A 22,151-nucleotide genomic window follows, 5' to 3' on the forward strand; every position below is an offset into this window, starting at 1 on the left:
GCACTCCCGGGTTGGAGTGGGTGTCCTCTTCCCGCCCCCCTGGGGCTCTGCAGGAACCTCCCCGCTGCCCACCGCTGGCTCTCCTCCTCCGAGCAGCCGGCGGCCCCGGGGCTTCACCCCACTTCTTGCTGCCCCGGCACCCGCCACCTCCTCGGCGGGGCCTCTGTCCCCGGGACGCCGTGACGTCCGCACGGCCGCTCCCGCCGCCTGGCTCTGAGCTGCCCGCCCTCCTCACCGCCCCTCTCCCCCTTCCTTCTTCTTCTCCTCCCCCCTCTCCTCCTCCTCCTCCTGCGGGAGCCTTGCCTCCCCTGCACACCTGCCTTCTTGCCATTTGTCGGCGGCTTTGCTAGGAGGGGAGAATTTTCCCTCGGTCCCTTGCAGCATCCCTCCCCGGCGCTCACACACACACACACACAGACACACACACACACACACAGACACACACACACACAGACACACGCACAGAGAGGCAGAGGCACCGCGCTGCCCGTGCATCGGCGGCCGCCGCCTCTCCGGCACCCTCAGCCGCCGGCCCCGCACTCCCCGCCACCGCGGGGCGTCCTCCGCCCGCTGCAGAGCCGCCGGACCCGGCCGCCGCCGAAGGAAAGGGGCGGGGGGGCGGCGGCGGCTCCCTCTGCTCCGCGGCCCCGCACCGGCAGCCGGTAGGTACGGCGGTCCCGCGGAGACAGCCCGGCCCGGCCGGCGGGGGAGGCCGGCGAAGCGCTGCGGAGGGACGGAGCTGGCAGGGAGGGAGGGATGGATGGATGGATGGAAGGAGGGAGAGAAGGGCGGCGGGAGCTGGGCGAGTCGCGCTGCCCCGGCCCCGCCGCAGCCCCGCCGGCGGCGCCCGCCTCACCCGGCTCCGGCTTCGGCTCCGGCTCCGGCTCCGGCTCCGGCTCCGGCTCCGCTCCCCGGCGGCGGGGGCTTTCGGCTCCTCTGCCCGCCGCACCCCTGGGCGCTGGGTCTCCCCAGTGAGTCAGAAAGTTTGCTCTCCTGGGTGCCCGGTTTTTGTTGTTGTTGGAGGTCCGCCTGTTTAGGGTGGGTTTTTATTTTCCTGTTACCGCTAGCGTGCTATTTATTTATTTATTTTTATATCCTTCTGCCTTTTTTTTTTTTTTTTTTTTTTTTTTTTTTTTTTAATTGCAGTTGATGCTGCAGCGGCGGCGGGAAGGACGGGGCTACCGCACTCCCCGCCAGGGAGAGCCCCGCCGCGCCGGGCAGCCACCCCCGGGGCACAGCCGTGGGTGGGCGGGCAATGCATCCCAGGAATCGGGGACCGGACCCCGGGGTCCTTCTGCGTGCAAACCCCTCAGAGTTAGGTGGCTGGGAGGACCCCGGCAGCCCCCCTGCAGTTTGCAAAACAGTTTTTGGTGGCAGCTCGGGAGGTGACTGTCCCATCCCTCTCCTCCTCCTCCTCGTTGCTTGAGTGAGAGCTTTAAAAACAGGTTTCAGCGAAGCTGTAGGTGACGGGATGTTGGTGTGCGAGCGGTGAGGGACAAGGGGACCGGCTGGGCACCGTTTGGTAACGGGTAATGTTATTGGAGTTGTTACCAGCTGGGAAATAGCCATATCCTACCCTGGAGAGGAGTGGGATTGGTTGCGGGTCGTGTCCATCTCTCGTTGCTTTGATCTAATCGATAGAAGTATCTTGCTGTTGTCTGGGGTGGAAAAAGCTCCCTTGTATTTTAATCTTTTGTTCTTCAATTCTAAATGTGTTTCTGTTGAGGGCTCCTGGTTTCTGACAGAAAGGTTAGAGGCTGAATAAATCCATCTCTGGGCAGGAGAGACAAGAAGCTCTCAGATCCTTTCCATGAATTGTGTGTTTTCTGGGTTGCATGTTATACTTTATCACTGGAAGTTCTGCTGTTACCTTTGATGTCTTTTGCAATGTACTTCATTTTTCTCTTCAAATCTAAAATAGAGTGATAAAATCCACAGACCCTAATACATAAGTTGAAAGGACTTTAAATAGTGCATGTTGTGCTTGGTGTGAAATTGTAGATATACATAAAAGACTAATGACTCTTCTGTAGGTTTTATTTAAAACCTTCTTCTTTATGGCTTTGTTCCAAACTCTTTTCATCTCTCTCAGCTGTGAATTCGATTGTTTTCCTCCTGTCATGTTGTGGGGATGCCTTGATAGGCACTCACATCTGTCTTGTTTTCCTAATCTTTTAATATCTCGCTTTACAAAGACTTGCCAAAATACCTGAAATTTGCTCTTGTGGCTTTCAATTTTAGATCTCTGCCTGATGCTTTTATCTATCTGTCTATCTACCTGTCTTTTTATTTATTTGTATCACAACCAAAGAAAGGAGTGGGGGGAGGAGGAGGGCAGGGGGCTGCCTTAGACTCTCCTATCTGTCCAAATGTGCAAAAAAATTATTACATTAAAAAAAAAAAAAAAAGGTACGAAAGGAACCCTGAGCTTAATTCCAAGAATAAAAATGACTCCAGTGTGTGTGCTTAGCCACACCAGGCATTCTGCAGCATGTGGTATTTACAGAACTTGCAGCGTACAGTAGCTCTCCAGTAGTAAGAGAACGTTTTGTATCCTCAGAAGCAAGAGAGTCTTTGACAAGTCTGCAAAACTACAGATACAGCCATGGAATGCTGATACACGTGTGAGTGCGTGCCTATATAAATATCACACGGCTGCTTAAGTTCATTTTTCCTCAGGATAGTTTTGTCTTCCTCCACCTGAAAAATATACATCATTTTCCCCTGAATTCTGAAGCATTTTTAACTGTTCCTCTCTGCGTGCATGTGTTTTAATGGTAGTCTTAATCTCTCTGTAAAATACATAGTAATCTGGTAATAGATTTAGAAGACTATTGCCAGGCAAAGCAGGCAATAGATCATGAAATCAGACAATAGTATTTTGTTTCCTAGCAACCCCCTACTGTGAATAGAAAAAAAACGATGGTGGATGCTTCCACATCATGATAGCTGGATGCTGAAACCCCCAAGTAGTAGGTACAGAACTACTAATTGTTCAGTAAGATATGCTCCTATGTCTCTTAGCTGCTTTGTTAATATTTTCCTTTTTCAAGAAAGGGGTTTGCTGGGGTAAGTGCAGTTAAATGGTTAAAATTTCACTCTGCTCTCCTAGCTTGGTAACATTGTCTGTTGGAATGAAGAGGACAAAAAAAAGAAAAAAAAAAAAAGGAATTTTTGCCAGTAAGAGTGATTTGAAATACCTTGTTCTTATTGCTGGGCTATTTCTAAATTTATGCTAATATAGACCCTTGGAAATCAGAGTTATCATCTCCTTTATCCAGAATGCAATATCTTTTTGGACTTTGTCTCATTAGTCATCCTATAGCTTTGTGTTTTAAAACTATATTTGGTAGAATATATTAAAAGAAAAAATCCTTTCCTGCCCACAGGAATGGGGAGTAAAATCCTAAGTGCTGCTTTGTGATGTTTACGTTCTTGGCACTCAGTTCACCCCTTCAAAACTATCCCGGGGCGAGCAGGATCAGGTCCTAAGCCATGATCCCTCTAAAAGTGCTTTTGCTATTGCAGTATTTCCCTCAGCTAAAGTGTCTGAGTGTTGAAATGGCATCGCGACCCTGGACCCATCTCGGATGCTCTTTGTGCAGTGCCATCTATCCGAAAAAATGCATCAGTGCAAGTGGATGTGACCTGGGAGCGGTGCTTGCTGCCTTCCAGCAGGTGTTAGAGCTCCGGAGGCTGCTGGGGATGCTGAGCTGCAGTAAGGAAAGGAGATGAGTAGGCACAGATGGGTAGCTGTATAAAAAAAATGCAGCAGTGGAGTTTCTCTGCTTTTGTGTCCCTGCCACCTTTCTTTCTTTTAGAGGAGACAGTGGCAAAAAGTTTTGCACAGAGTTTCACTGCAAGTCTTTTCTACTCGGTGGTATTTCCAGCCATCACACTGTAAGCAAGCACACTGGTAGTTTTCCTGTTGGTTGCACCAGTGAATCTGTGACAGTGAAGGTATTTTTTTTTTTCAGCTGGGAAACTATAAAATCACATGAAAAATTTGCTGTGGGGAAGACAGTGAACTTAATCATGTATGCATTATTAAACAACAGTATTTGTGCTTGGCATGGGAACAGTGTTCACTTTGGGGTTCACAGCATTACTAAACAGATCCAGTATGCAGCCATATACTATTTATTTATGTTGCTGTTGGTATTTTTCTGGTTCATCTCAAGTACTGAGGTACAAAAGAGCTCGAGCACTTGCCACTTTAATAAAAAAGGTGAGAGTGGAATGGTCAGAGGATATTGTAATTCTCTTAAATATCAGTGAGCAGCCACTTTCTTGTCTGTATTTGGATTCGTGCAATTTAGTGCCATAGCGTGTGTGCATGGTTTAGTTTAGAACATGTTAATTGAATTTTGGAAGGCTCTATGGAATGAGAGGAAGTAGTCATTTTCCAATTTTTCTTCTCTGTTTCTTTCTCAGATGGCACTTCTCCCAAACCTTGAATTTTACAATTAGGTAGTTCACAGATGAAGCTTGGTGTGACTGCCTAATTGCAGTCCCCACTTAGCCTCTGCCTGTGTTTGCCAGGCACTAGAACGAGGGAAGGCAAAGAAAACAAAAAGTACAAACAAAAAACAAGGGGGAGAGAAAGGTCGGGAAGTCTTCTGCTCGTAAACAATGGAAGACATTTGGAAGTGATTTTAAATACTCTCCAAAAATTCCTGTTATGCCAACTGCATTTGTTGCTGGTGATGAATGTAAATCTTACATCTGCTGTCATGTGGGTTGGAGAGTGATGGAAATAGCCAGCTCATGACTGAAATCAAAGGCTAACACCTTCTTCCCACTTCTACTCCTAAAAATCCACCTTTTGGGGAACAGTAAGTTAAGTCCATTGCATTTAAATGAATTTGATAGATAGGAATTAAGAAATGGATGGTTTTGTTCTCTCCATCTCTCCATCTCTCTCCTTAACCACGCAATGACAGTCATGGCTAATGATGCATATCTTACCAAGATAAATGTGCTTTTTCAAATTCTGAGGTTTTTTTGTTTGTTTGTGTCCTTTTTTTAAAAAGGGTACTGCAGTAATGAAAATACAGTTACCTACTGCATGTTTAAATGCTATAGGCTTAATGATTACTGTACTGTTGCATGCTTAAGTATTTCCTTTTCTTATTTTGAGAAAAGAACAAAAGCATGATGTCAGTTTTGGACTCTCTTGAAGTTTCATTTTAAAATCTTGTAACATGAAAGCACTGAGCTGTCAATCCTTGCCAAATACGGAAAACAAACCATCCAAGTGACTCCAGAAACTGAAGATTTGGTTCAGCAAAGCACTGACTTGCAGGCCTAACTTTTTAAAAATTTTAATTTAGTGTATACTGAGGCTCATCTCTGCTTGCTGAGATCAACTGGATTTAAGCAGGTGGTTAATGATAGGCTTGTAATTAAATGCTTTTTTATAGGGGCTTTGAGCAAAACTTATAACCTCTGAAACCAATGGCTTTGCTTTGGATTAAGCAGAACTTCGGGAGAATTCCTACTGGATAGTAGAGTGAAAGGAATAAATTTGGGAAAAAAGCAAGCTCACAGGGGAAGAGTTATCCAGTCGGGAACTTACTGATGGGTAATAGCAATTCTGGAAGGGATCTAGTATTAAGACCCAGCAGGAATTAATACATGAGTCTGGAGTGTAACTTGATTACAGAACAGCGCGGTTTGTACTTGAGCTGACAGGAAAATGGTATCATGTGTGAAGAGAGGAGGCCCTTTTTGTGTGTGTCTGCTGTGAACACACACAAAAACTCTGAAAATTGTATCAACAGGAAGATATTGACAGTCTGAGTGAAGCTCAAAGTAAAGCAACAAAATACTTGGGGATCTGGAGGAACTAGCTTGAGGGGAAATATTGAAAACCAGGCGTATTTATTTCTAGGCTGCCAGTGAATATTGGGAGACAGGTCAAGTACATGGAGAAATTTGATGAGTATTGCAGTTGGAGGAATCTGATTTGTCTTAATGTGTTATGTGAGAGGATACGTAGGATGAGATGAAGAAATTGAGGAAATAAAAGTTTAATATGAATTTTGGGCAAAAAACTTAATGACAGAAAAACATATTGCAGGCTATATTAGTTCAAGTGTAGTGAGATCTCCCCACACCTCCACAGACGTTTAAGATAAGAGTAGGCAGGTCACTAGGAAATGTACTGGAGGAGGCAATTCTGTGTTTTCAAGGAGATGGAGTACCACATCTAACACCCCATTTTCATGTCTCTGTTTCATTCTGGTTTCAGATGAAGGTTTCAAGAGAAACTAGGTCAGATACGGGGCCAACCACCCTTCACTGTTTTTTCTCAGAAGGGAATATTCATACTTTGGCCAACTAGTTTCCAGCCCATAAGTTTTATATTTTTATAAATGCATGACTTGGAACAGGTTCATCATACAGGCTCAGGCTGAGTCAATGCTGGGATGGTGGACATGCAAAGATAGGCAGCAGTAGATTTTTTGGTAAGCAACTCTGGTTTATTGCCTTATTTTTTTGTTTTCCCACAAAACAATGTGTAGAGGACACAGGGGTGACAGCTTCTTGTTTGTTGACAGTTTCTGCAGCATTTTCTTTTGTCATTTGAGGAAGCTTACTGCCATATCACGTGGCAATGATGGATAGCAGGTACTACTGATTCCTTCTGATCCCTCCATCATGATGCCCTGACCTCATAACAGCTGTCTCCTGGGATCTGGCTAGTCTGTCCTGCAGTGCAGGTCCTGATGATGAATGCCACCAGTGGCATGTTTTCTAGAAGAGACATATGGCTGATTTTGCTCAGGGTGCATTGCATTAAACGCCTCTCTCATCCATGTAGACTAGGAGAAGACTTTAGCCAAGGAAGATGCAAGTTCAAGTTGTAATAGCACTTCTCTTGAGGTACTCTCACCTGGAATGATGTTTTTACACTGGTTTCTTGCAATTCATTTTACTCAAAGTGAGTATTCAGAAAAAAAAAAAAAAATCATTGTACAGACTGATACCATCAGGGAATGTTTTAGAACAGCCATGCCAATTGCAGAGGAGGAGGTGGATTTCCCTCTGCCATACTTTGTGGATACCTGACAGCCAACTGTTTAAACAAGGCCTATTTTGGTAACCATAAGGTAAAAACAAGTGATTCAGAATAAAACTTCGTTGCTTGATAATGATTAAATCAGTAATCTTGTAGGAGTGCCATACACATGGGAAAGCTGATCTGGGGTAAGAGCTGGTTGGTGAGACTCACCTTTGGTTTAGGTACCTGGTGGTGCAAGATGGGGGGGTTTGAAGTTGTGGAAGCCAGGTTTAGGTCTTTTGTGTGCAGAATAGGATGGGGAAAACTGGTCTATTAAAAACCAGTACACTCCCAGTACACCCCAGATGACTGCTCAAAACAAATTCTCTGACAGGTTCAGCCCTTGCTGGTGTTTATCCCTGAGGGTTGGTTGATTGCATTGGTGAAGGAGAAGAGGTTAAATGAACCTAAATGAAGAGGGTTTTTTTAGGCAGGAGGATTAAAGTTGTTATCAATGCATTGCTGATAGTGGGAGAGGTCTTTTTTGATATGTGGATAATTTTTTGATGAATGGGCAAGATATATAAAAATGACCCCATACAATTAAGGGGATCAGGTTGGTAGTTGCTGGTAATGAAATTTGTTTAGTTGGCATTACTTGTACATGTTAACAAAGCTCTTTCTTGTAAGTATGTCTAGGATAGGACTTGTTGGATGAAATCTTTTAGACTGAAAGTTACTTTAGATGTAACATTATTGTTCTGTCACCTTTTTCAGGGAGAAGGTAGGTCAGCAACAATCTTCATTATGATTTTTTTCTGTTAATAGGTCTTTATTTTTAGAATTAAGTTAAATGAGATTTAAAGCATTTTTATAGGAGTACTTCTCCAACATAGTGTTAGCATTTAGGATGTGGGGTTTGGTATGCTGGATCTCATCAATATGTAATAAGGAACAGACCCTCCATGGTCAGAGTGGATAGCATACAACTCTTTTGATATGACAGGATGGATTTATGTGGATTTTAAAGGGATCTGTGTCCTACGTACAGCTTAAAAATGCATCAGGATGTAGCTGCTCTGTCTGAGGTACAATACATAGAGAGTATGTTTTACACTTCTATTTAGACTTATCCATACCTGTTAGGAAGCATTTTGACAGGGAAGCAAAGAAGAAACGAAATAGAAGCAGCTGATAAAGGCATAGGGTGAATTTAGGGAGATGGAATGCAATAACCAGAATGAGAGTGTGCTGTCAGAACAGGCTCTGGTACTTGTGCCCTTATAAGAAGTATTTCAGTGATGACAAATATGTTTGTTTCATCTGGAAGTAGCAGATTGCTTCCGAGTATTTTGCTGGTCTGACGTTCTGTGAAATTGTGTTATGTCCTAATTCAGTGGCTTCTCTGCATATAGAGTAAGAACTTGCTATTTTCTGACAAGTGAAGCCGTTCTCTCTCATTCTGCAGTGGTAGAGGCCTGTGTTTTTGTGGCAAAGTTCCATGGATTAATCTTTTCTGATGACTTACGATGGATGTTGGCATTACTTCAGCACTGACTCAGAAGAAAGAGTTGCATTTACCCAATAAGTGATCCACTTAGTTTATTGAGTTTTCCTCAGAGGTGTGACCCTTGCTTAGCAGTGAATTCTGCTGAGATCACAGCCCAGGGTACTCTGGTTGTAGATGCATTGAAGATGTGTGTGCTTATGGTCCTCTGCTGTCAGGAAAGAATGCCAGGCACCTGGATTGGAACAAGCATTCTGCATGGATTTACCAGCTGTAAATGGGGGGTCTATTTGTGCATCCTCATGCACATCTGGCTTCCACTGTCTTTCTGCAGACCATGAAGGTGGCAGGGAGGCTGTTACCTGTGAAAGGTGACTACTTAGAGATCCTGGAAAGTATTTTTGATTTAGAATCTCCTTTATCATAGAACTGCAGAATCCTAGAGTGGGTTGAATTGGAAGGGACCTTCGAGATTATCTAATTCCAGCCCCCCTGCATGGGCAAGGGACACCTCCCACCAGAACAGGTTGCTCAGAGCTCCATCCAACCTGGCCTTGAACACTTCCAGGGACGGGGCAGCCACAACCTCCCTGGGCAACCTGTGCCAGTGTCTCACCATCCTCACACTAAAGAATTTCTTCCTATTGCCTAATCCACGTCTACCCTCTTTCATTTTAAAACTGTTACCCTTTGGTCCAATGAGGCTCGTAAAAAGCCCCTCCCCAGCTTTCCTGTAGGCCCCTTCAAGTCCTGGAAGGCTGCTATAAGGTTTCCCTGGAGCCTGCTCTTCTCCAGGCTGAACAACCCTGACTTTCTCAACCTGTCTTCATAGGAGAGGTGCTCCAGCCCACTGATTATGTTGCCTCACCATTAACTGGCCTAAAGTGAGCATCTCTTAGGTTAATTTCATCTTAGCAAATGAAGGCTCCTTGGCCAGAATAACCACCAAAAGTTATTCATATCTTAAAAATAAGCAGAAATCCTGTTTATGATGATGATTCTTTTCCTGCACTGTAATCTCCCATTTCCTATGAACCAGACAGCCATTACCATTTCATGCCATCGACAGCCTGTGAGAGAATACACGTTTTCCATTCCTAGAGGGATCCAGGCTGAACTTGATCTGATATACCCCTGCTGAAAGCCTTGGTGTACTGTTGCCAATCTCCTTAGCTATCCAGTTTCTTGCCAGCTCTGCAAGGTTAATTCTATTAGAGGAAAACATGTGAAACCAGGTGCAGTGCGTGGGTCATTAGTTGGGTTTCACGGTTTTATTTTCCATGATGCGTTTGTTTAACTTCTGTATCATTTTGCAGAACATACGTAATGTGTAGTTTGTATTGTTTCCTTTGCAGAATAGAAGGCAGCTGCAGTTTCAGCCTTGGGAAGGAAACTATTAACATTTTGCAAGTAAAAGAGAAAGGCTGAAAAACTGGAATATCTTTTAAAGTTTCTTGGAAAATGGTAAGGGATATTATATAACTGCATAAAGGCTCTGGGGAGAAGGAAAGAGAAAGCTCAACGATAATGAAAGAATGGAGTAGATGCTTAATGGAATCCACTCTCCATGGAATGAGGAGAAGGAAGAGAATGGAGAACTGTATGGTCAGAGCAGGCTTCATTTGTTCAAATCTGGAAGTAGGCAGCACATCTGATGGGGCAGCTTTGTCTAAGGGTCAGCTTGCTGGTCTTGCACTCAGGTTAAACTTTTCCGTGGTGAAAAAATTTCCCTTTGGTACTATATGCTACAAATAAAAGAGAAATTATGAAGTAATAATTTTCAGGCTCATCTTGGCCAAGAGTAAAAAGAGTGGTGTGAAGTAGATCAGTCAATCCCACTGAGATTAAAAGTACAAATGTTGCATGAGTAGCTAGAGAGAAAACACCAGTGGTCATCTTGAACTGATGCAGAAGATCCATTTGTTTTGGTTCTTCAGTGTCAGATGAGCTGCCAGATGAAACTGGATATTGAATTGAAAGCAGAAGATTAAATTTGATAATCCCGAAGATGAAATGCTGTGACAATCCTGTCATCATTGAAATATAGCTGTGATGATCACTGAAGTCACAGTTTCAGGGGCTCTTCAACATTGTTTTATTCTAGGAGAATCAGCCAGGATAACCACACCTATCTTAAACACTAGAAAAACAAAGATTTCAAATTTGGTTTTGAATTTCCTTTCATGCTAACACTGCTGTGAGCATATCAATATCAGCATGAGCAATATAAGGTGAGTTGTAGGCTTATGTGCTGGTGCCCTTTTAAAGACATTTAAATCAACTAGTTCACTGTTAAATGGATGAAGGAAAAGGGAAGTGCAGAACTAAAAAGCCAAACCTAGACTAAATAGCTCTTATATTAATGCAAGGTGGCTCAGTGAATATCAGAAGTGTTCAGAGAGTGGTTTCTGTGCAAGGAAAAACACAGACCTTTATGTGGATGTCTCTAAGGGATGCCACGGGATGACTGTACGACAAGGAGAAATTCTGTAAGTGCCTGAGGAGCAAGGATAGTAGTGGCAGAAACAAATTGAAATTTGAACTTCTGAAGTCTGTTTGTCCTGATGCTGAGTTCATCTTGGTGAGAAACAACCATCTGTGTAATTAGGAGTTGGCTGGAAAAAAAAGAGTATTTATGCTTCCTTCCTTCGGTTGCCCTTAGACATCCTCTGAGGAAGACTTTATTTTTGCTTCTATACTGTGGTCCTCAGTAATACAAGTTTATTTAATTGAATAAAAAAATTGAACATGACTTGAAAAATTTTTATACAACAAGATACTCCCCAAAGAATTAGCAGTCTTAGGAAGGCAACTAATGATGGTTTCAGAAGGATTTTGACCAGCTGCAGCTTAATGATGCTTCAGTTCAAGTGGAAACTTTCTTTCTCTGACTTGGAATAACACCAAATATCTGAGGAAAATATTGAGGAAGGCTTTGGATGAAGATGGAGAGCAAGAAGATATCTGATGTACAAGGAAAAAAAAATTGGCAATACCCACAGTGAGTAGAGTAAAAGTAATAGGCTGAATATGTTGCAAGAAATGAGTGTAGGAAAAATTTTCTAGTATTAAGGATAAAGAGGGGTCCTGTGATGAGTTGTGTGAACATTCTGAGGCTTTTACCAGTTGAAATCTTCAGGAATGAGGTAGGTACAACTGTGCTGTCTTTAAAGGATGCAATTGATCCTGTTTCACAGTTGTTTCCAGCTCTATTTGTCTGTGATTCTCACCAGGCCTTACAGTGAGTAGGATAAAAGGAAATGGGATGGTCAGAAGGAGTTATTGTTTCATAACTTAAGCTGAAATCCAGATGGTCAGCCTGTTATCCCTGTTTGGGACAGAACAGTGGAATATGTAGCAGTCGGGTTACAGGAGACACTGGCAGCTGAACACAGATGTTTATGGCTGGAAAATACTTTCTTCCCTGCCCAACTCAATGTGGAGCATTTTACCTCGTTGCAGTGTTAAGCTTGAAACATTTTGATAAATTCACTTTTTCACAGATGATCCCTTGCTAACACAACTTGAAGTTCAGCCCTGGTTGGTAAAGAAGCATCATAAAGCACAGGCAGAGAGAAAACTGATCTATCTTCAAAGAAATTGTGCAGACATATTCCAAGTTGCTAAAGCACAACTAAAAATAGACTACAAGAATGGGAGACCAGACTCTTCAGGGACTTGTGACTCAGCTATGATATTTTTGTGTATTTTGTTGGGAGTTGCATGCTTTTAGATTTGGACCATGCTGAAGGAATAATCAGGGTACAAAATGCATTTGGTAGTGTGTGGTTTGTGTTTTAGCTAGTAAAAGCTTTATGAATTTCTTATGGTGTTTCCAGTGGCTGTCTAGGGTCAGAGGAAGGAAGTTGGTCAAGTTCAGGGAATTGTGTGGGGAAAAGACTGAGGAGTGGACCCCAGTTTCTGCTTTTCTCCAGACATTCACTCCACAGCTGGTGGCAAAAGCAGCATTTAGACCAGTAAAAATAATAAAGTCTCTTAGAAGCACCAGAATGCAAATGCTTTTACAAGAGATTTTTGAACTCTCCTAGGAAACAAATTGGTTCCTGTGCATTATGTGTTGATGGAGACTGAGTCTTTTTAAATGAGTAATGAGTCAAATGTTCTTTTAGGATGTATGGGGCCAGATTCTGATCTCCAGTGATTTAACTTTTTGAGTAATTCAAAAGATAATCATGAGTTACACTACAATAACAGATTACAATCCGGTTCTTATTCCCTGGATTTTTTAATATGGTTATAAAAAGGATATTAATCTTCATTTTCTAAATGTGTAGCAAGTCACCTAATTAATCCAATATTGTCTTCATTCTGGAGGAGGCTGTTTAACTTGAATTTCATTGTCAAATACTGTACAGAGGAGCTCGTGTGGTGTTAACATAACTAATGATGGAGTTATCCACATATACAGTTCTATCATTAAGTTGAATTACAGTCCAAGTGTTTTCAGTAAAGACCCCATTGCTGAAAAGAAGGAAGCACAATATTTTTGCAGTCACTGTGCAATTAACTCATGTAACCTCTGTGCTTGTCATGCTTTGTATAAGATCCAGGGTGACCCAACTGTGGGTCACTTATATGAGAACAAGGACCCTGAGGCTGAGACACAGTTTATTAAGATAATGCTGTGGTGTGAAGATCAGCTGTCACAGCAGTTGCCAGTGAAAGTCTGCCTGTATTTACTGTATATTTGCAGTAAATAAGAGCTGCCTGAGTTGAGGGGTTTTGAATACTAAAGGATGGGGAAGGTAACCAGATAAATGGTGGTGGTGTGAGAATGGAGCCAAGCTCATCTTGCTTTTCTACAGGTTCTCCTTCAGTGGTGATTTTTCTTTGGATTTACTGATGCAAGGTTGAGTATCTACAATTCAAGCCATGGGATGTTTATTATTTTTCTCCTCTATTCAGTCAGTTATTTTCATTAAGAGGAAGGCTCTCTGTGTTCTGTCAGTTATGGTCACTCTTTTCACCCGAAGTTACTGAAGGGAAGGGAGGAGAAGCAGATGAAGATGCAGACAAAGCATCATTTAAGCTTCATTTTCAGGAAGTAGGGCTAAAAAATATTTTTCTCAGACATTTCACTTTCCAGATAGAAAAAAAAAAAAAAAAAGAAAAGTTTAATTGGATTCTTTCATCCATGTCAAAGAGTACAAAGTGTGTTGTCACTTGCTGGTGCTTCAGTGTATTTGTCACTGGGAAGCCCACAGCAATGTACTTTCTAAATGGTCGATGAAAAATGGACATGTAATCTGTTTAAAACAAAATAAACTTGTTGCTTTTATCTGTTAAAGCAAAACAAAGGTGCTGTGGTTTATAGACTGCTTGTTGGACTTAGACTGTGTATAATGGTCCAGTGCATTACTATTGAACATAGTAAGAGATTCAAGTTCTTCCTCCAGTCAGTGCCTCTTCAAGCATTTTCTGACTAAATTCTGGTAAAAATCTTTCAGTTTGAAAGCATCTTATTTCAGCTTTACAAGAACATCTGATTTTTCTCTTCAAAGCACAAAGAAAACTCCCAAGCTTAAGATTCAGTTTTGCAAACCCTTCCCCCCCCCTTTTTCAAACATTCATATGGAAATACACCATTAACTGTGAAATTCCCTAGCAACCTTGCAGCTTAGAAGAAGGGATCCAAAACCCAGCAATACTCCATTCTCAGGAGAATTTGTACTGTCTACTGCTAATATTCATTATATTAGAATAAGTGATTTGAGAAAATCTTTTCAGGGTCTCTCCTCTTTCTTTCTCTCAGCTGGAATGGTAGCTTTGTTGGAACAGTGCAATAGTCAGTGGTGGAAAGTGGAACCCAAAGGTTCTTTCTTACCATGTGTCTCTGGAAAGCCTTCAGAAGCCCCATTTTATTTCATGGTAATTCCTTTGCTAATTACTTTTATCAGCCCATAATTTATTTTTTTTCCCCTGATAAGTCAGTCATTGACAGCTGATAGCAGACTTATTAGTACTTTATAACTTAGTAAAATGATTTGATAACACAGCTTAATGTGAGAACTCATAATTGCATATAAATAGTGGCAGTAGTATGTGTTGGACTGGGTCATTTTTTGTACCTCTTAATTCTCTTACCTAGTAAAGGCTCCTCATCTTAAAAAATCCAGAGCTGATGCTATGCACTGTTTTCTTCCACGTTTAAATGCAGAAAATCATTCAGGCATGGCTGCAGCTCAGCCTTAATCTCATGGGAGCTGAGAAGTTCTGGCAAAAGGTCCCACTGCTTGACAGGGACAGGACTGATCCCTGAGCTCTCAGCATCCAATGGAGCCTCTTTAGCCAGTGAAATGAATATGACTTCCTTTTGTTCTTGCTCTGATTTCTGGATTAAGTTTTGGGGAGGAACGTAGAGCTGTGGTTGTTTGCAGGGGTTTTGTTTGTTTGTGGTTTTGTTGGTTGTGTCTTGGTTTTGTTTATTTGGCTTTTGTATGTTTGTTTGTTTGAATTTTAAGCAGTCCCATCTGTATGTCTGTCTCCCTCACCCTTTTCTGTCTTGCCTCCTCTCCTTCAAATTTTATAAACTTCCTTTCTCCTTCTCTTTGTGTCTATCTGCCCCATGTCTTTATACTGTGACCTTCATTTCTTTTGTATTTCAGACTTGCTATTTTCTATTTAGTGCACTGTCCTCTGTTACTTTCCTTCTTTTTCTTTGGTCCCTTTGACCTTTAATTATTTTCCATTTTTATGTTATGAGGCTCCTCCTTACATTATGTAAGATCAGTAGTATAAGAGGCTACCTGTACTTAGAGTAATAGCTTAATACAGTTGTCTGAATTTTCAAGTTTTTTTTCTCAAAGAAGGGTTTTTACTTTTATGTGGGGATCCTTACTTTGAGGCAGCTGTTCCAAAGAAAGGAATATTTGTACTGTATGGTACCTTTATTTAGCTTTTATGAAGGTAAGTCAGTTTGAGAAATGTGATCATGTATCATAAAGGTCCATGATTTTAAATGTTCAAAAACCACAGTTTCATGTCTTTAGTATCAGAATTTGAGTGAGATGGGTAGTACTATTGTAAAGCTAAATGAGTGGTGAGTCAAAGTAATTAAAGGAAAGTAAATCATCTCTAAGGTTCTCATTCCCCATGAAACTAATTTCATATCTTATCCTTCATGTATTTAAAAATAGTTCCCTGCTAATTCAAGATGCTTGTGTACTATGTGTGTGAAGAGCACTTCAGTTCTATTGAAAGGATGGCAGATTAGGGAGTTATTTTCAATGAGCTATTTTTTTATTTTTTGTATTTTTAAGAGAGACATTCATTTGAGCCATGTAGGTGAACAAATCTTGCTGGAAAAACAGCTTGATTCAAGACAGCAGGTGATCAGCCAATAATTTTTTGATGCCTTATGACTAGGAAAACCTCTGGATTTGTCTTAGAAACCATATGGATGGCAGTACTTTCTCAACAAAGGTGAGCTGGATTTTTTCCCAGTCTAGTAAGGCCTTAAATGTTCAGCCATAAATACTTTCCCGTTTCACCTCCAAGAAAGTCAGTGACTCGACTACTTGGAATATGGATTTTAATTTTTTTTTTTCCCCTTAAACTAATAAAATGTACATTGCAAGATGGATGATGTGTATTAGAGGAGCTAAACTGCTCTGGAGCTGCAGGTGTGCTGTGCATGCTTGAGCCTAACTGTGGTGTGATGGGAATGGAAGGAGATGGCACTGTCAGCTCCATCAATATCTTGAGTAGTTGTCTTAAGAGGATTAATATATGTTCATGACATGCCTCCAGGTTTCTATGCCAAAGAAAATAAATATTATTTCTTTCTTTATTTCTGTGTACATCCTGCCCTTTACCTCTTGAAGTTTTCTGTCGTCTGAAGAGGCAGCTTGTGTATGTAGATTATTTCTTCTTCCTCATGGAGATGCAGGGAGCTAAGTGGCATGGCAAGGCTGAAATAGCCAAGGGATTTGGGGTGATTCTTACAGCCTGCATGAAACATTCCACTGTGCTTAAATCCGTGGAGAGACTGCACAGACTTGCTCTGGGCCTGCAGCATAAATGCCTGAAACAAGAGCTTACATAGAATATGTAGTGCAGATCCTTGGGTAGTGAATATCTCCATCAAGTGTACAGGAACCCTACAATTACGAGGAAAAGTCATGGCAAAGGTACATGTGTAAAGCAGACACTGTAGATATCTGCACCTTATGCATCAGGTGAGGATGCCTGGTGTTAATTTTTAAATAGGGATGCTGACCTGTTTGATAGTGAAGTTGGAGGAGGTGAAGATGGGGCTTTTTTTTCCAGATCTGCAGCCTTTCCCAACAATCTGGTAAAGCTCTTTTTTAATGCTAGTTAACAGATGCTTTCTGGCTTATTAACTGCAGATCTTCATGCAAGTTTGGAAGGACTGAAACTTAGTGCTTGTGTCCTGCTGTCATCCTCCTGCTCTGTGAAATCAAGGAGGAGTTCAGTGCAGAAAAAGTCAATGCTCAGCCAAAACCCTAAAGATTTGGAGGGAGAAAATAAAACCATCATTTAATATTTTTGGAAGCAGAGAAAACCTATTCGACATAAACAGGAATTCTGTAACCTGTTATCTGCAGCAGGAGAGCTGCCTTTTACTAATCAATCCAAGAAAATGTTGAAAATAATTGGAAAAATTACTTGAGGGAGGGAAAAGCAGAGTTAAAGAATATTAGTAAGATATTGAGACTGTTTGTGAAATCAAACTGTTCTTAAAGATTTCACATGCTCAATATAGTGTATAGAAAAAAGACACTTTCCTTTTCTTCCTCCTGAGAGAAGCCATGATTTTATCTCAGTAATTGAAAATAATCTCAGAAGTTGCTCCTTAACTAAACTTCCCCTTTAAATCAGCTGTTATCTTTCAGTGGATTCCTCATAAATGTTGCTGCCTGTGCTTGTATGGAATAATCCTATATAGCAAATAAGACTGAGCACATCCTATTCATGACTTAAAGCATAGTATTTCTAGCCTTATAATGGTGGTATTTGGCAATGATGTTGTAGCTAAAGGTACTTAGTGGTGTTTTTTGCTATGAATTGTGTGTACTTGAATTGTTTAATACATGCCAGGCAGAAAAGTCTTAGTGATTTTTTTTATCCCTGCATTAAAAGTTCTTAAGAAAAATTTTGAATTCTGAATTTCTTTGTGTTTCTTGTATCCGTGTGTCCCTCAGTCTATTTGTTACAAAAAAATATTTCAAAACTTTCTTGTGCAACATGTGTGGTTACTGTTCCATGACTCAGCACTTTGGGTTGCTCAAAGAAAGCTCTGCCTGTGTAAAAGGGGGAAAAGAAACTCAAGAGCATATGGAATTGTCTTCGTTGAGCAATCTGTGTGTAATGTTGGCTGTGAGCAAAGATGATTCCAGTTGCCTCATTTACTGCAGCTGGGCAATATTAATTTTGGGACTTCTCACTTAGTAGGGACGTTGCCAACTGAATTCCTCACGGTTCCACAAGCACCAAGCAATCCCTTTAGACAGCACTTTTTGCATTAGTACATAAAATCTATTCTGTTGTTTCCCACTGCATTAAAACCGGTGCTAGATAGAGCTTTATTTATTCTGCATTTTTGGAAGAAAAAAATTATGGGGGGGAAAAAACCCATATGGACTCGAGTGGGTGCAACTAGTAGGTGCTACTAAGCAGGTCCCTCAAGAAAAATACTCAAGAAAAATATATGAGTTTTACTCATATAATACTGATAAAAGTGAGATTTCTTTTAAAGCAAGTCCTAGAGTTCTATTCAAATCCTGATGAACTGCATGAGAATTTTCTGAGTGTCCTAATGTCTGTTTCAGGCTGCAGAGGCCTCTGAAGTGGTAATGCTGAGAGGTGTGATTGGCCCTACATAAAACTCAGTGGGTCATTAATTCTAAATCCCAGTGGTATTCAGACTAGGATGCATGTAACTGAAGCATAGTAGGAAGATTGTGCAGGCATTGCCTTGCTTTGGTTTGCACAGTAGTAGAAATAATTTGTAGTTTTGTCTTGGAAGCTTGGCTTGTACCTTAACATAAACTCACATGTATCCCAGATGAGCTTCTGGAGATACATAAATGTGTCTTTTTGGGGGGCAGATGGCTGTTTTGGTTTTGCATATCAGGAAATATGCAAAATTGCAATCAGAAATAATTGTAATGGGTCCTTTTTATGGTTTGAGATGGAAGTTGTTGTTGCTAAATAAGTGCACAAGCAAAGAATAAAAAATGTAGCATAGTTTTTGCCATGTGTCATTTGACTGCCAACCACGTGTCCAATACATAGAATTGGCTGGGTTGGAAGGGACCTCAGAGATCATCAAGTCCAACCCTTGATCCACTACTGCTGCAGTTCCCAGCCCATGGCACTGAGTGCCACATCCAGTCTCTTTTTAAATATCTCCAGGGATGAAGAATCCACCACTTCCCTGGGCAGTCCATTCCAATGCTTGATCACCCTCTCAGTAAAGAAATTTTTTCTAATGTCCAACCTAAACCTCCCCTGGCACAACTTGAGACCGTGCCCTCTTGTCTTGCTGAGAGTTGCCTGGGAAAAGAGACCAACCCCCCCCTGGCTACCCCCTCCTTTCAGGGAGTTGTAGAGAGTGATGAGGTCTCCCCTGAGCCTCCTCTTCTCCAGGCTGAACACCCCCAGCTCCCTCAGCCTCTGTTCATAGGGTCTGTGCTGGAGTCCCTTCACCAGCCTGGTTGCCCTCCTTTGGACCTGCTCCTGGACCTCGATATCCTTCCTGAACTGAGGGGCCCAGAACTGGACACAGGACTCGAGGTGTGGCCTCACCAGGGCTGAGTACAGGGGCAGAATCCCTTCCTTGGACCTGCTGGCCACGCTGTTCCTGATCCAGGCCAGGATGCCATTGGCCTTCTTGGCTACCTGGGCACACTGCTGGCTCATGTTCAGCTTCCTGTCAATCCAGACTCCCAGGTCCCTTTCTGCCTGGCTGCTCTCCAACCACTCTGTGCCCAGCCTGGAGCTCCCCATGGGGTTGTTGTGGCCAAAGTGCAGGACCCGGCACTTGGCCGTGTTGAACCTCATCCCATTGGAATCAGCCCAACTTTCCAGTCTGTCCAGGTCCCTCTGCAGAGCCCTCCTGCCTTCCAGCTGATCCACACTTCCTCCCAGCTTGGTGTCGTCTGCGAATTTGCTGATGGTGGACTCAATCCCTTCATCTAAATCATCAATGAAGATATTAAACAGAAACATCTTAAAGTCCTCTTTGCACTTTGCCATGGAACAAATTTTACCCTCCTATGCTTCAGTCCCCTGCCAGGAATTGTTCAGAGAGATATCTTTGTACCACTACCCCCAAGGAGATGAAATCCAAATACATCCCAGAACAGACAGAACATGAAAAGAAATAGTTAAGATCGTTAGGGGAAAAAAATGCAAAGCCACACAAAGAATGAAAAGATCAGACTTTTAACAGTGAAACAGGCTATTCATGTGAGAAATACTGAGTATTGGTATTTTTATGTAATCTCAGGTGGAAAAGGAAATGTTTGGTATCCTATAGTATTCTGCTATAACAACACATTTAGCTTTCTGAAACGTGTATTTGTCATCATATCTGTCTCCATTTATAACAGAAAAGATAAATTATAAAAGCTTATTGCTTGGTCTCTGGCTTTTCTGTGCAAAGGGATGTGTACTGCCTTACCAATTCTCAGAGACTTTGTCAGGGACTATCCCTACAAATGCTTGATAGGCACTTGACAGCAATTGGGGCTCAGGTGGAAGGAGAAGAAAAGGCAGGATTTCTGTGTGTGTGTGCATCCCTTCCTCCATTCTTCAAGCAAGAAATTCAATTTCAGTTTGATCTGTAATTTTCTGACAAAGCAATAACTTTGAATGCAACTGTATATATATATATATGTATATTTATATTTTGTCCAATGGATGCCATGAAGATTTCTACCATATCCGAAATACTTCCATAATATTTTTTTTTAAATCTAACTGCAATCTTGTATGGGAACCTCTCACAAATATTAGTATTCATACATAAAATAACACATGATGTACACAACCTGCCTGAGTTTAAGCATGACCCAAGGGCAGTGCAAGAGGACCTAAAGTATATTAACAGACCAGTTGAGAATTTCCATCATAGGGAGCTTTAAATGTGCTTTGGTTCTCTTCTGGAGCAAGAAGCACTAAGTCAGGATGTTAGTCAGGAGAAGAGATGTATCAAGAACTTCTCTGATGTAGGGGAGCCCTCAGACCATTCTTTTTGCAAAGAGTGATTGAATTAGAAGCAGCTGGGAAGTGTGGTGGACAGAATAGATGGATCTTTGAGGAGCCCTCAGCCAATCTGAAGGTCACACCAAATACTCCCAAATAACAGGTACTACAATGTTCTCTCTGCATACCTAACGAGAACAGATTTGTAGTTTTCAGGATTGGCAGTACTTAATTTTGTGTGATACAGCTGCTTCTGGTGATTTGGATGGAAGTCAGAATACAGTCTCAGGTTCTAGACTATGGAGCAGTTTCCTTGCAAAGGAACTTGTCTGGGGGTAGTGGAGTTCCCTCTGTTTGATTTGACATTCAGTTTATGGAACCTTCTCGAGTGTTTTTGTCTTTCTGCTTATGCTGCAGAATTTTTTTTTATTTTATTTTTTTTTCCAGCTACTAATATGGTAAAGGTGGAGTTAGTGTTGGAAAATGTTCTTCCTTTTTCTGCGTTTGATGTTCCATTTCAGAAATGACAAGATCAGGATCAGAGCATTGGCAGAATCAACACACCCCTCTGGGTTGTTGTTACAGTGACAGAAAGGAAATGTATAGTGAAACTTCCCTCCTATGTGCTGTATGTGGTGCCATTCCCTTAAATGAAACAAATGGGAGAATTATCCCAGTGGATGTCTGTTATGATCCCTTTCTCTGGAAAGGTCATTGATAATTGCTGTTTATCATTTTGGGGAGGATTTGTTCAAATATGGCTTGAGTGTTCATTTTCCATAGATTTGTGGCTAGGGGACTTAAAAGTGACAACAAAAAGTGCATGGTAGAAAATAACCATTTGCACAAAAGCAGTTTTCAGTATTTTCTAAGTGAAGGAAGGAGAGAAGACGGAAAGTAATTTTTCCTGACTTCAGCTCTTTCATTTGTGCTTCAAAACCTCCATTTCCACCCCTCTGTCCCCTGCCAGTCCTAGTTAGGAACAAGACATCCTTTCACCTGATGAAAACCAGAGAAAACTCAGTAGCATTCACAAGAACTTTGTAGTCCAAGTATTATCTTCTGTGTGCATTGAAATATTTCTTTCCTCCTATTTAGAATTTTTGTTGTCAGTTTTCAGCTGTTTTGACTGCATCTTCAATTTTCTTTATATCAAAAAAACGTTGGCGTTCCTTTTTACAAGCTCTTAGAAAAATGCATCTGAAGGGAGGAAAAAAAAAATACATGGTTTGTATCTTCAGGCTGTTGATGTATTGTGATAAGAGTATCATTCTGACTGAGGTTTGATTTCCAATCTCATTTGTTTGGCTGCACAAACTTGAATGTCATGTACACATTAAGGAAGATTTTTGTGCCGCAGTGCAGGGAAATTTCTTCCCAGAAAGAAGTGGAGATCTTTCTCTGGCATCTGACAGGAATTTTAGGCCAGTTTAGAGTAAGAGGTAA

General features: G+C 41.7%; 1 protein-coding gene across 2 annotated transcripts in view; it reads left to right on the forward strand.

Annotated features, from left to right (window-relative positions):
* The first annotated feature begins 280 nt into the window (after positions 1-280).
* Positions 281-22,151, forward strand: part of ENOX1 (ecto-NOX disulfide-thiol exchanger 1) — a 376,541-nt gene continuing 354,670 nt past the window's right edge. The window contains exon 1 of one of the 2 annotated variants that reach the window (XM_071740024.1): positions 281-662. The gene's annotated coding sequence lies outside the window, so the exon portion shown is untranslated. The remainder of the gene's footprint in view (positions 663-22,151) is intronic. The other variant, XM_071740005.1, reaches the window with a different exon arrangement.

This window comes from Heliangelus exortis, chromosome 1 (genome assembly GCF_036169615.1).
Source record: "Heliangelus exortis chromosome 1, bHelExo1.hap1, whole genome shotgun sequence".
Taxonomy (NCBI): Eukaryota; Metazoa; Chordata; class Aves; order Apodiformes; family Trochilidae; genus Heliangelus; species Heliangelus exortis.